Here is a 13,353-nt window from a genome sequence, read left to right on the forward strand (position 1 = left end):
GGACATTTTTTTTTTCAAATGACTTCTTCTCTTGTCCTATTTATCAGGGTGATAGGTCATCCACCAGTGTGTCCCAATTAAGAGGATAATCTGGTAATTTCACCAGAATATTCCTTGGTATGGTAGCTAGCGCCAATATCTAGCTCATGTAGGTCTAAAATACAATTAAATATAGAAATTTTATATTTTGTTTTCAGTGGGAAAATTTTAAACTTGTTGTGCTGCCCCCCAAATGACGCAGTTTTCTTTCTAAATAATCCTCAGGGTGTATGGTGGTTATCTTGATTCCTTTGAGATGTTACAGAAGAGTGTTGTGAGGAATGTCTGAGTAGACTTCTTGCCTTCTACATTCGCTACTGTTCCTCAGATGGACCTTGTCTGGAGTAGTGAAAATGGTGTTTGAATATTTTAACAAACTTGTTTTAAAATCCAGTGTAAAGAGAGCAAGTTGTATTTTAATGCAGGTTAGCTGGTGGAGATGAACCTTGGTGGAGAATAGGGTTATGCCTTGATCACATAATTCATCACACTGGTCACACTTTAGAATTTTCTTCCCTATTGAAACATTATACCTTTCTCATGTTTCTCATTCTTAAATATTTCTCATACTTAAAAGGGAAGGGCCAATCTTTTTAAAATGGACAAAGCTGTAAGTGCTGTCACTGTAGCTACAAAAAGTAGATGCAGAAATGATGGAAATTTACTAGATGTGAGGCGGGAATTTAAAATGTGTCTAAGAACATAAGAATGGCCATACTGGGTCAGTCCAATGATCCACCTAGCATCTTCTGATAGCGGTTGGTGCTAATAGTTGTTGAGGCACCTATCCTCCATGAAGTTATCTCACTCTTTTTTGAACCCAGTTGTGGTTTTGGCCTTCACAACATCCCCTAGCAAAGAGTTCCATTGGTTGAGTGTGGTGCAAATAAATGCTTCCTTATATTTGTTTTAAACCTGCTGCCTATTCATTTTGAAAATTGATCTCTCTTTCTACTTAAGTCATTAAGTGGATTTTTAACATTGCGTTAATTCAGGGGTAGGCAATAATTTTTGCAGGGGGGCCACTTCATGGATTTTGCTACATAGTCAGGGGCTGGCTTGTGGCCTCCTGGAAGGGGTGGGGCCTCGGGCAGAAAGATTGGGGCTGGGGGCAACAAACAGAGAGAAAGAAAAAGTGTGTGTGAAAGGGAGACACTAGGTATGGAGAGACAGACTTTGTGACACAGATTGAGTGTGTGGCACAGAGATGGGAGAGTGTATGTGGCACTGTGTGTGTGTGTGACAGTGACTGTGTGTGTGTGTGTGTGTGTGTGACAGTGACTGTGTGTGTGTGTGTGTGTGGCACAGAAATGATGTGGCTGTGTGACTGTGAAAGACAGTGTGTGTGCTGGCTCCTGCTGGGCACGTTTCTGAGAGAAGCCACACACTGTCTCTTTAAGACAGGGAAAGCTGTCCTGCTCTGTTGTCTCCTCCCTCCCCGCCTGCAGAGATGAGGTATGGGGGGGGGGGGCGTGCGTGCGTGCGTGCGTGTGGGAGAGAAACAGAGTACTGCCTCTTAAGACAGGCACTCCTCTGAGTCACTTACAATCCATGCTTCAGATTGGAGCAACTTGGCTGTGTGTCTCCCTCTCCCTGACCCCTTCTCTGGAGAGATGAGACTTCAACACTCCCATACACCTCCACTCCCACTCCCTCTGCACAGCTAGCTGGAGAACCCTGGAAGCAGCTTGGATGCAAGGTAGAGCAAGGAGGGTGAGGGATAGCTGAACACATGCTGCCAGCTGTAAGAATTCATGCTCTGCTAATCAGCTGAGTAGGCTTGGGAAAAATGCTTGGGGGTCTCAATCCGGCCCCCAAGCCTGATTTTGCCCACCCCTGGCTTAAGTAGAATGAGAGTGAGACCACTGCTGCTTTTGATAACTCCATCCAGGTCATATAATCTAAAATGTAATAAGAAAGGTTTGTACCAAAAAACCCAAAAACAAAAACCCCAAAACCAACCAAACAAATAAACCCAAAACAAAAGAAACAGAAGCACCAAATATAGAGGTTATAATAGCAAGAGTTAATTTATGTACACATTATAAAAAAAGCAAAATCACTTTGTACTTGATTTTCTTCTTACTTACACCAGTTTTACACTCGTGTAGTACAGATGATGTCAATGGATTTAGTCTGGATTTACAGGCAGTCCCCGGGTTACGTACAAGATAGGGACTGTAGGTTTGTTCTTAAGTTGAATCTGTATGTAAGTCGGAACTGGCGTCAGCGGCTGCTGAAACTGATCAGTTTCAACCGCAGCTGAATCTGGATGCCAGTTCTGACTTACATACAGATTCAACTTAAGAAACCCAGGCGTCCCCAAGTCAGCTGCTGCTGAAACTGATCAGTGGCTGATTCCAGGAAGCCTGGGGCAGAGCAACTCTGCCTCGGGCTTCCTGTAGTCAGCCGCTGGTCAGTTTCAGCAGTGGCTGACTTGGACGCCTGGGGCAGAGCAGCTGGGGTGCTGCTGGGTTGCTCCAGTAGCACGGCTCCTCGGCGCTACTGGAGCCACCCAGCAGCACCCCAGCTGCTCTGCCCCAGGCGTCCTGATTCAGCCGCTGCTGAAACTGACCAGTAGCGGCTGAATCAGGACGCCTGAGGCAGAGCAGCTGGGGTGCTGCCGGGTTGGTCCGGAGCGGCGCTGCGGGACCAACCCGGCAGCCCCCAGCTGCTCTACCCCAGGGGTAGGCAAGAAAAGAAAATTATTCTGCTGACCTGGGAGACGCGGAGCAAAGCCGCAGAGCACGCGGGCAGCGGGACAGTCCAGGCGCGCCGCCGCTGTCCCACTGCTGGCGTGCTCCGAGGCTTTGCTCCCCATCTCCCTGGTCTGCTGGTCAGACCAGGGAGACGGGGTGCAAAGCCACGGAGCACGCCCGCAGCAGGACAGCCCAGGCGTGCCCGGGCTGTCCCGCTGCGGGCGTGCTCCGCGGCTTTGCTCCTGTTCCCCTGGTCTGTTGGGGGGTCCAGCAAAGCCGCTGGACCCCCCCCCCCAGCAGACCAGGGACACCAGAGCAAAGCTGCCGCCTGGGCGGCTTTGCTCGTTTGCCCAGGAGCAAAGCCGCCCAGGCGGCAGCTTTGTTTGGGTGTCCCTGGTCTGCTGGGGGGGGGGGTCCAGCGGCTTTGCTGGACCCCCCCAGCAGACCAGGGGGACAGGAGCAAAGCCACCCAGGCGGCGGGGGTCCCGCTGCCTGGGCAAACGAGCAAAGCCGCCCAGGCGGCAGCTTTGCTCCGGTGTCCTTGGTCTGCTGGGGGGGTCCGGCGGCTTTGCTGGACCGCCCCTGCAGACCAGGGAGACCGGGAGAAGCTTTTCTCGCCCCGGAGGACACGGGTGGCGACCCGCCGCCCGTGAGCTCCGGGGCGAGAAAAGTGCTGTTCGTAAGTGCGGATCCGACATAAGTCGGATCCGCGTAAGTCGGGGACTGCCTGTACATTAAAGGAGGATAATCAGACCTTTGTGTATACAGGAAAAAGGAAATATAGAAAATAATTCTAATTAGACAAACATGATTTTAACTTTTATCTGCCATAAAAAATAATTGTTAATGTGAAGTTAAATTTGCAGGCCCACATTAGGAATTTAAAGACATATTATTTGCCAAAACTGTTAGAGCATAAAACAAAAAAGACCTTCTCTAGTGCTAGTTACCCAAGAAATGCAAAGTTAACATTTCAGTTCTCAAATGAGATGATACCTTTGAATCATAGAAACCATAGAAATGTGGGGCTGGAAGGGACCCACATCTAGTTCAGTCCCTTGAGGGAAAATTATTCCAGAAATTATGATTAAACAACTTTAGGGGTACTGTAAAGCAGTGTTTCTGAATGTGTTCTGTGGAATCACTTAGAGAAACACATTAACTGGCTGTCCCGGTTTGTTTATTTACTGGTGCCGCGGCCACGGAGCCTTGCGGCTGCCACTGGCTCCATTTTGTCCTTTGCAGCCAAGGAGAGCCGCGGGAAGTGGCGTGGGTTGGGCCGCCACTTCCTGCTGCTGCTCTGCTTGGCTGCAAAGTGTGAAACGGAGACAATGGGAGCCACGAGGCTCTGTGGCCACGACACCGGTAAATAAACACGCCGGGGCAGCCAGTTAATGTGTTTCTCTAAGTGATTCCGCAGAACACTTTCAGAAACACCGCTGTAAAGTATGTAGAGTCCTCTGGTTTCTTTGACCCTATCTGAACCAATTTAGTTGAGAAAGTACAGATTGAACCTCTCTATTCCAGTCCTCTTGGGGCCTGACTAGTGCCAAACCAGAGAATTTGCTGAACCATGGGAGGTCAATATTGTCCAGCATCATTACCAACACTTCCACTGCTTAGTGGACTCTTAGAAGACATTTAGGGGTAAATTAGAGCTAAATAACAGCACTGACCACTGAGAGCCAGAACTGGTGGCTGTTAAAAAAAAACTTAATGGGACAACAGGAAACTTGACCACACCTATGATAAGTGGACATCTGACTAACAGAAATCATGCTGGACCATGGATGTTGCCAGACTAGCGAGGTTCAGTGTGTGTTAGCAATGGCTTTGGTTGTGTTTTGCATTTGATCTTCTGTTGAAAGTGGATGAATCTGAGGTATCCTGAGTGTACTGGTTCTTTTACCTGTGTCAGAAGCCTCTATATAAGGGGTTTTCAAACTCTGGATTGTGGCTTGTTAGGGCAAGCCGCTAGCTGCCTGGGAGACACTTTGTTTACCTGAGCGCTCGCAGCATGGACGCTCACCTTCGCAGTGGCCACAGTACACCATTCCCAGCTGTGAGAATTGGTGCAGATAGGATATCGCTTCCCACAGCTCCCACTGGATGGCAACAGTCTACTGCGGCTACTGGGAACAGCAAGCGCCCATGCCTCTGTATGTTCAGGCCATCTCCTGGCCAGCTAGCAGCTTGCCCTTATAAGCCACAACCCAGAGTTTGACACCTCCTCCTCCCCCGCTCTATACCACTGGTGGTGATTTATCTGTGTTCGCTGTGCTGGTGAGGTAACTCATGGGAGAATCAATTATTTTCTGAGAGATCCCTGGGCTAGTGTTGGATGATTACTTATCTTCCCTGAGTATACTCTCATAGAAGGCTTGTGGGGTTTTATTTTGTTATCCCTATTATTTTGCATGTAAATGGGGCAAATAAGAGGAGATTTTGGTTGCATTGTCTTCAGAATCCAGTTGACATCCAGTGTTGTTTTCCCATCACTTTAACTTTTACCAGTGTTGTGGATTGACTTACTCAGTATTCAACAGAGATGGTGACATAATAGATGGATAGCTAGCTGATACTTGCTCCAAGCAAGAGGAAATGCATATAAGGGTAGGGAAAGCCAAAGCAAGTAGTCAGTATTATAAGTGTATACTATCTGGCATTTTCCTGCTGTTTATTTGTAAGTCCATTTCCTGTGTGGTTTTGGGGGGTTTTCAGATGAGTTTGGATGTTACGGTAGTAGTGATTGCTAAAAAGGGGTTTTATTATTTGCTTATGAGAAGAGGCTTGCATCCTTTAATTTTGAATGTGGGACTTTGCCTTTTATCACCCCAAGATAGGTTTACTGTATTGCCCAATACCTTAACACACTAATTCAGTGTGTTAAGTGGAAAGATGTAGTGTGCCTTTTCAGTGGAATGACTCGTGAAAAGTATATTGCTTTTCCTCTGCATGAGCTGTACTGCCTGTTAGCTGATTTGAAATTTAAAGTGTTGACTTTGACCTGTAAATCCCTAAGAGTATGTCTACAGTAGGGCTACATCTATACTGTAGCCCAGACATGTCCAAAGTCCGGCCCGCGGGCCAATTGCAGCCCGTGTTCCTGTTTAATACGGCCCCACAGGTAATTTGGCAATATCTATCTTTTATGGCCCCCCAACGAATCCATATGTATTGAGATAAATACATTGTAAAATCTCAGTTAATGTCAGTTGGTCTAAATCAGTTATAAATATATTTGGACACAACATGTATACTTGGTGTTATGTTCCTGTTCATATTTTTTGAACTTAAAAGTTGACAGACAACCTTTATTACCAATAATATGTAATGTACTTTACAATGTTCCTGACATATTTCAGCTTCCTGGATTTTTTTTTCCATCTGGCCTTCAGATATGAAAGGCAGAGTGATTTAACACCTGTTTAGATTTGTCATCCATGTGACGAAATGAAAAGTATGCCGTTTGCAATAAACTTTGCATAAAATAGTTAATTTGCATTTAATTTTAATGGTTCAAAGAATGTCAGGCAAAATGGTCGGCCCTCACGCATGTTCACTTCATCAAATCTGGCCCTCTTTGAAAAAAGTTTGGACACCCCTGCTGTAGCCTTTTTGCACAAAAACATATGCAAATGAGGCTAAGCGTGGAATATCGCCATGCCTCATTTGCATAATTAATGAGCGCCCATTTTTGCGCAAGAGGCTTTTGCATAGATGGCTCCTTCCATAGACGGCTCCTTTTTGCGCAAAAGCCTCTTGCACAAAAATGTGTGCTAATTAATTATGCAAATGAGGCACACGATATTCCACGCTTAGCCTCATTTACATATGTTTTTGCGCAAAAAGGCTTCAGTGTAGACTTAGCCTAGGAAACTATTTGGAAATAACTCAAATCTGTTTAATAAATCCCTGCATTTGAATTATTTTAAAAGTCAGATTTTTCAAAATGTTACAGTATTTCAATGAGCACTAATTGAATGTTTCAATTGGCAAATATTTTGTAATATTCCCAGAGCTTCAGTGAGGTACAGCAAGGGTAAATCAGGAAAAAAAACCCTGTAATCTCTGAGATCCTGATTTGGGCTGGCACTCTTGAGCCCTGCTTTGTTGTTAGTAAGTACCATACACCTGTGCAGGTTTGACCAGGGAGTGATCCCCACTTGTCATGTTAATATGGCTAGGAGAAACTAAGCAGCCTAAATGATCAATGAGGATTTTAAATCTTGGGTCTGATGTGGAAACAATTACTACTGGGTAGAATGTTTTTTTCCCATGAGTAATCCCATTCCATTGATTATAATGGATCAGCTCCCACTAGAAGGTGCTACCCCTATTAGCACATTTCTGTAGGATCAAGCCCCTATGGTCACTCACGTGCCCCAAAATGGCTGCAGTAATTTTCTCAGTCAGTGACCACATGTCATTCCTCTTTTTAAGATGTAAAATTCTAGAATTGCACCATTGAGAAGAGGTCAAAAGCACGAGTGGCCAGAGTAATTTAGGAATTAAAGCCCATCGCTATGACATAATACAGTAACAAATCACAGGATGCACTGCAAACCTGGACTTCTCAAGGGGCTGAACACATCCGAGGGCACAATGGGATGACCAGTACACATCTTGCTATGTACTTCCCCCCTCCCCCACATGAGATTCTTTAGTGTCATTTGCACATGGATTGGATTTGACTTAATCACTATAACTGGAATTTCCATTGTGAAGCTTTTGGAGGGAAGGCCTTTGGTAGTTATATACTTCTCTCTCTAAAGACTTTTCACTTACATGAGGCCTCAAAAATTCTTTTCTCCTGTTCTTTCAGGGGACTAGAGGGCTTGACTTCTCCTTTACCTCCTGCATTTACTCTGACCACAGTCCTTCCCTGTTCTCACAAGTGGAGCTCAGCCTTGCTTCCTTTCCTGTTGATTCCCAGTCAGCTACATGGTAAGTTTTCATTATCACTATACTTGTTGCCGTAGGGTAAAGTCCTGGCAGCTTTCTATAAAATCCATTAGTGCTGGATGTTGAGGACAGAGTACTCGATACCCATCAAAAATCATTCAGTCATATCCTACTCTGACTCTTAGGAGAAGGTGGTAATGAATTATCATTGGAACTGAGCTTCAATGAAGATTGTTATAAGAATAAATATGAACTAACATTTGTGACAGAATTAAAGCCATCAATTTGAAAAGGAAACCGTGGAAAGGGGGGGAAAACCCCCAAAAATCATGGACCCTTAAATCCTATTAACCAGGCCAGAGAGAAAATGTGTTAAAAGGGAGCTTCACTGTATCTTTTTTCATTGTTTGATGAAATAATCTTTTTCACCCTTTAAGTGGTGTGTGTAAAAATCCTGGTATTTCTGAAACAAAGGGAATACACAGCCACTGAGCTAGCGGGTTTTTTATACCTTCCTTTTCTGAGTATTGTCCTTCAGTATAATACAGAGCCATTTCTTTGTTCTCACAAGCTAGCAGTTAAATTGTATGTAAATGTATGCAAATTAGATGCTGTCTAATAAAGAGAGTCATTAGATGGAAGAAATATTTAGTTTAGGGGGGAAAGAAAAGAAAAGAAAAGAAAGCAGGTGTATTTTGCAGTGGAAAATGTAAGACAGGAAAAAAATAAAAAGAAAGAAAGAAACCCCTCAAACTTTGGGTGAAGATTTTTACAAAACCTATTAAAATATTTTGTAAAAGGTCTGCTCTCCTCTTGGCCTTTCCATTCGTGAATGTATTTGTGTAAGAGATTACACCTATGTACACATTTACACATTTTATGTGCCTATAAGTTAAAATACACAAATACCTTACATGTGGCATTGATCTAAATATTTAACAGAAATAGCATTATTTATTATATATATGTGAAATATTTATATCACCTCCATCTAGGATACATATATGTGGGTAGAGACAAAATATGTGTATTTTAATATGTGTAGAGCTGGATGAATAATTGATATTTCAGATCAGTGACAGTTCCTGGAAAAAAAGTTGGTTCAGATCAAACCAAATCTGAAATTTGTTGGAATTGTTGGTGAATTTAGAAAGTCTGTTTCAGCTCTGTTCCAATACTGTGACTTGAACCTGCATCTCTCACATACCAGATGAGTGACCATAATGCTGAGCTAAAACTTATAAGGGCAAGTGAGCAGTGATGCCACTTCCTTCTCTTCTGGCCATTTTGTGATTGGCTAAAATATTAATATCAAATATATGAATAATTTTAATTAGACTGAAAATGTACTTTTCTTCTAATAAACTGTTTGTCCAAGAATTTCTCCAAGCTCTCTATGTATATCTGTATGAAATGATTTAATAGTGTGTATATGGGAGGATAAATATAATTATTAGTGTGTGCTTTTGTATACCACATATGTGCAGATGATAGTCATGTGATACATTTCAAAGGTGTGGAATGATTTATTTATCATACACTTTTGACCACCTGACCAGCACTCTGCCCTCAATCTCTCTGCTCAGATTTATTCCAGCATCCCAACTCCCAAGATGCTTCAAGTAGCCACCATTTAATTAATTACTTAAAATCAGCTTTCCTCAGAAATATTTCTCTTTTCTCCCTCTAAAATACTATTGCCTGTAGGATGGGCAAGAGTCAGTCCTGGGGCAAAGGTTTTTCTGTAGGTAAAAAAGTCACAAGATTTTAAATCTGATATTTCAGTATCCTACAATGCAAGGAAGTAGGAGCTTTATGCCATTAAAGTGGAAGATTACAAGCTTGTGAATAGAAGACACAAAGTTTGTTTAGACTAGTAAGTTCTAAAGTAATGGACGTATGTTCATACTTTTATTAGGAATAGAAAAAACTATTTCTCATCTCTTTTAGAGGTTTCTGCAGTTTCCTCTGATGTGTGTATCATTGAAATCCAAGGAACAGAACAGCTTTTAGGGTTAGGGCCTTTGTGTTTAACACATCTACTTTAACAGGGGGGGGATCATTTTTTTTAAGTCTTATCAATTATCATGGTTCTTGTAAGTAGATATTTGTGCTTGAAGTGGTACATTTTTCATAGCAGTTTTGCAAGGCTGGAAGTGTAAAGTCATGTATGTATATGTGTATAAAATATATGTATATAAAATAATGTTTTTCAAATATTTACATATAAACCCAAAGGGATTGGCCTCCTTCCCAGAATTACTGGAACTACCTTCCCCAGGAACATTTGGAATTGAATAATCTCTGCAACAACACTTTTCTTTTGAAACTAAACAACTTGTGAAATGGGTGACTGGCTCTGGAGACAATTCACTGTTCATTTGGGTTCTTTCTTATGACAATAGAAAGGGCTGGGTCATACATTTTATTTAATTACTGTAAGGTTCCTTTTGTTGTTTTCCCTTAATATATTTCATGAGGGAAATTCCCAGTAATTGAACTAATTTTGTAAATGTTTCCAAATGTATCCTGGGAGATTTGGGCCTATTTTAAGAGTTTAGACATAATGGAATTATGGAAAATTTCATGGCTTAACACAGTTTGAATCAAACTATGCACAATTTTACCAGATTCTGTAGAGTTTTGAGCATTTGTGAACCTGAAACCAAAGTGAAAAATCAGAGGATTTAAATTGGAACAGAAACAAATGCTATTTTGCTATTGCATGTAGGGCCGTGCTTTCCTTTCTTCCCCAAACATATATTTCTGGGAGATAAATTGCGTTAGGTAGCCAGTCTATTCAGGAAATAAGAATGGTCCGATGGGAGAAGGAGGATGGGGTCCAGTGGTTAGGGTGCTAATCTGGGACTTGAAAGACCTGGTTCCACTACAGGTTACCTGTGTGACCTTGTGTAAGTAATTTATCTACCCTGTGATGCACCTCACACACTTTCCTCCTCACAGCAATGCTATAAGGACAAAAGCACTAAAGATTGCGAGGTACTCAGACAGGAAGACCAACAGAATTGCCAGGCCACTGGGCAAAATGGGTATGGGGCCCTGACTCTGCTCCCAGATGTTGTTCGGACTGTTCCACGCTCCTCCACCCCAGCCAGCAGTAGCCGCAACCAGGAGCCCTGGACCTTTTCCAATCGCTGTTGCTGGGTTTATACTGACATACTATGGTAATGAACACCATATAACTACCTCAGACAGAAAGCTAAATATACAGACTTGGTAACATAGGAATGTAGAAGATAGGGTATAATGAATCAGACCCATGGTTCATCTAGTCAAATTTCCTCCAGAAGAAGATGCAGGAAACCCTGTAGAGGACAGTTGTGGAATAATTAGTATTTCCACTTTTAATTCTCAGTAGTTTGAGGTTTTGTTTTTTCTCTCTCTTTCCTTTCTTTTCTCTCTATGTACAGTTTTATGGAATAAAATATGCTGCACTAAACTAATCTTGGCACTAAGAAATAGAATGTGGGACTAATAGCTTTTGATATTACCTAGTGCTTATTATTGTTATTATTATTATTATTTCTTTTTAATTATGCAAAGTGCTAATCAGTTTGATTATGCACAGTGCTAATCAGGTTAATTATGCAAAGAGCTAATCAGTTGTTCTCTAAGCACATGAGGAGAGCAGAGGTGCTGGTGGTGAATGGCGCTTGGAGATGGAGAAAGTCACGGCAGTCATTCCTTATTAAGAGAGGAGTAGGTGAGATGACGGGGGTTTTGCCTCCTTTAAAAAATAAAAAAGGGAAGAAAGAGCCCTGATGATGGTGATTCTGGAAAGGCAATGTCTTCTCTCACAGCAAGGCAGATTTTTTGTTTTTCATACTGCCTGTTGGACACTCATTTAATTGTTAGACTTTTTGTGAACTGACTTGGACAAACATAGTAGAAAGAAGCATTGTAGCGGTTGTCACATGAGACAATCTTGTCAGGCAATTTTTCCTAGAGGGTTGGAGTCCAAGTGGCTGCCACTTGGTGGGGAGGGATGTGTAATCAAGGAAGCTGAAAATATTAAGGGAGTCTGCCCTAATCTAACAAAAAGAACCATCTTTGGAGCACTTGTACTCAGAATGCAGATAATGAGTCTTGGGAGGTAGAGGGAACATAATATATGATCAACAAAGAAAAGTTTATGTTACGTGATTATCAGATGAGCACACACAATGAATTTCATTAAGTAACCTATTCACAAGTAGATATTCCTCTGACTACTTTTACAAGGGTTCATATTTGATTATGCCCTTTTTAGTCTGCAATCGTACGGTAGTTACATACTTTTACCAGTAAGCTCTTTGCTGGTCCTTACAATTTATTGTTGGTCCAACTTGTCCATTTTGTGGTGCCTCGTGATTAACTAATTTCTGCGCAATATCTGTTATCTCAATACATTTTAGTGCTGGTGTATGGAGATTAGGAATTATTTTTAGTGTTGGTCTTGGAATTGGGACACCCAGAGTAGAGACCACTTGCTTCTATCATGTTTTGGGAAATGCCTTGAAAATAATCTGGAATCATCAAAACAAGAGGCTACTAGATAATAATAAATTTAGTGCTTAAAGGGCAGAGTAGGCAACAATACAGTGGAAGTTATGCTTGAAATTAACCATTATAAATAACTGCCAGATCATCAAGAACATTCAGGACAAAAAGTTACGTTGGTAATTTGCAGCTGATACCATTATTTGAAAAAAGAATGTGTGTTGCCTTCTTTATAGCTAGTGAATATCACTCAATGGAACTATTGCCATTTTAGGGAAATAATTTTCACCTGAAAAGAGAAGGGTCTTTAGACCGGTGGCCGGGTTTACATTTATATGTCACTGTCTCTTTGTTATTCCTATGCGTGTTTCCTTTATAGAAACTGCTGTTCTAATCTCAGGAACATAAGGATCACTGTACCTCAATGGCTTGTCAGGTATCGTGACCCTGAAAGAGGCCTATGCTTGATGTTGTAGAGGAAAATGAAAAGCCCTTAGTATACCCAGACACTTGTACAAATATTATATATGAAGGGAAGAATTCCTTTCTGGCCCCAGCAGCAATGAACAAATGGCCTGAAGCACGAATCTTCGTTATTTTAAGTATTCAGCATCTACTGAAGATAATGGAAAGTGATCCTTGGACTTCAATGAGAGTTTAGTCAGTCCGTTGTGAAACACTGGTGACTTTTTTCTAGGTGCTGCTGTAGAGGAGTCATATCTACTTGCGCCAAGCCTGATTTTAGCCTTGCGAGTCTGAGGAAGTAAAATCCACAGGCTGACTACATGTATTCTGCCATTCTTGTTTCATTGTTAGCAGTAACTTTGGTCCTTACTAGCTGTTTTGTGTCACTTTTGACTTCTACTGAATGATTCTCCCTCTCCACCTCATGGAACAACCATGTAATTGGTTTTTTTTAACTATATATGTCAGTTGGTACAAAGTGAATAAATGTCCACCATTCTAATATTAAAATTGTGAAGTGGGCCTAAAAGACTGTTGCTAAACAAAACCAACCAAAATGCAATGACTTTTACTAACCAATCCAAAATAGTTTACAACTGGTGGGAAGATTCTAGTAGCCAGGAATGTTTACTTCCATCCTGAATAACTCGTCTGTGCAAGCAAATCTGTGTTCGGTGGGTGTGAAATGAATCCACTGAACTTGTCAGCATGCTATAGATGCTTGGTTACTGTGCTCTGATGTGAT

At 42.0% G+C, this 13,353-nt stretch overlaps 1 protein-coding gene across 30 annotated transcripts in view; it reads left to right on the plus strand.

Annotated features, from left to right (window-relative positions):
• Nucleotides 1–13,353, plus strand: part of ZBTB20 (zinc finger and BTB domain containing 20) — a 715,034-nt gene that overhangs the window by 176,147 nt on the left and 525,534 nt on the right. For 24 of the 30 annotated variants that reach the window (XR_012897271.2, XM_075906071.2, XM_075906010.2 and 21 more), the window contains one exon: nucleotides 7,564–7,685. The exons of the other annotated variants lie outside the window; for them this stretch is intronic. The gene's annotated coding sequence lies outside the window, so the exon portion shown is untranslated. The remainder of the gene's footprint in view (nucleotides 1–7,563; nucleotides 7,686–13,353) is intronic. 30 annotated transcript variants of the gene reach the window in all.

This window comes from Pelodiscus sinensis, chromosome 1 (assembly GCF_052426305.1).
Source record: "Pelodiscus sinensis isolate ZL-2025 chromosome 1, ASM5242630v1, whole genome shotgun sequence".
NCBI classification, from domain to species: domain Eukaryota; kingdom Metazoa; phylum Chordata; order Testudines; family Trionychidae; genus Pelodiscus; species Pelodiscus sinensis.